This window comes from Microcebus murinus, chromosome 9, assembly GCF_040939455.1.
Source record: "Microcebus murinus isolate Inina chromosome 9, M.murinus_Inina_mat1.0, whole genome shotgun sequence".
NCBI lineage: Eukaryota > Metazoa > Chordata > Mammalia > Primates > Cheirogaleidae > Microcebus > Microcebus murinus.
Genome location: NC_134112.1, coordinates 104,911,604 through 104,913,002, shown reverse-complemented (window position 1 = coordinate 104,913,002; position 1,399 = coordinate 104,911,604). Strand labels below are relative to the sequence as shown.

The 1,399-nt window shown below is 64.0% G+C and overlaps 1 non-coding gene across 1 annotated transcript; it reads left to right on the top strand.

Annotated features, from left to right (window-relative positions):
• The first annotated feature begins 680 nt into the window (after nucleotides 1-680).
• LOC142873224 (5S ribosomal RNA) lies at nucleotides 681-799 on the top strand. The gene has a single exon (XR_012921264.1). It is a non-coding gene; the product is annotated as a 5S ribosomal RNA (ribosomal RNA).
• Nucleotides 800-1,399: the final 600 nt, after the last annotated feature.

Sequence of the window (1,399 nt, the reverse complement as noted above, 5' to 3'; positions counted from 1 at the left end):
TTGGGCGTTTTCCAGAGGTAGGAGATGGAGGGGACTGATTTCTTCAGCGCCCCACAAACCACGCCACCCCACCCATGGGACACATCCCTAGAGAGAGAGAGAGACGCCCCATACACTCGCTCCCCTCCCCCATGCGCTGTGCCCCAGCCCGGGCCCGGGGGAATAGGCGGCAGCCCACCCACAGGGTGGGGGGCGCAGCTGAAAGGGGTTGTCGGGGATGGCGGCCCCTGCCTGGGGTCAAAGGGCGGGCGACCCGCGCGTGCGCAATCGGCGGCGGCGGCGGCGGCGGCGGCGGCGGCGGCGGGCCACGAGCTGGGGGTGGGCCAGGCGAGGAGAGGAAGGGGGCTGGAAGGTCTCCACCTTGGCGAGTCCAGCCGTGGAGGCGCATCTTGTGTGAGTGTGAGTGAGTGAGTGTGAGTGTGAGTGTGTGTGTGTGTGTGTGTGTGTGTGTGTAGAGAGAGACAGCCCCCCACCCCGGCCCGCCGCTCCCTGCCCGCCCCGCCCCGCCCCGCCCCGCCTGTCACCCCCGTCCCTCGGAGCCCGCCGGACCCGGCCGGTGAACTCAACAGGCCCGGCCCGGTGCGGGTCAGCGCCGGCGCGGGGCCTGGGGCGGGGGGAGGAGGCGGCGGGGAAGCGCAGAGAGGCTCGGCTTCTTGAGCGGGGCAGGGGCGCCCTCCGCCGTCTAGGGCCACACCACCCTGAACGCGCCCGATCTCGTCTGGTCTCGGAAGCTAAGCAGGGTCGGGCCTGGTTAGTACTTGGATGGGAGACCGCCTGGGAATACCGGGTGCCGTAGGCTTCTTCTTTTTTTTTTTTTTGTTTTGCCTCTTGTTCTGTCCCCTTTCTGGGAGCGAGTCGGCGGCCCGGGGTGGGGGTCACCCCCACCCTCAGCGCCCGCCGCGGTGCCTGGCGCCCCAGCCCGCACCGTGGGGCCTCCTCTTGTCCCAAGCCGCGACACCGCCGTCACGCGGCAGCATGCGTGGCTTCTGGACTGTCAGGTCTCAGACCAAAGGTCTGCTCTGTGGGAACCGACACGCTGGAGGAAACCTTGAGAGTCTGAGAGGGGAGGGAGTTCCAGAAGAAGGCCAGGATGTCATTTTGAGGGAGTATGTGACCAGAACTCGTCCCGTTGCTTTTGGGGTTCTATGGGCTACACGTAGGAATCTTTGGTGGTGGCACCTGATGTTGGGGGATCCGGAGTCACACCCAGACCTGCTCCACAGGCCTCCTTTTACTTTTCTCTTCGGATTCATTATGTTTAAAAAGTGTCTCTTATCTCTATGATTGCATTTTCTTTTCTCTCTCTTTTCAAGCAGATGATGGGAGTCCAAGTATTAAGGTGACATGTGTTGCCCGTGCCCCCCTCCCCCCTGTGTTCTTATTCATTTACCTCTGATGT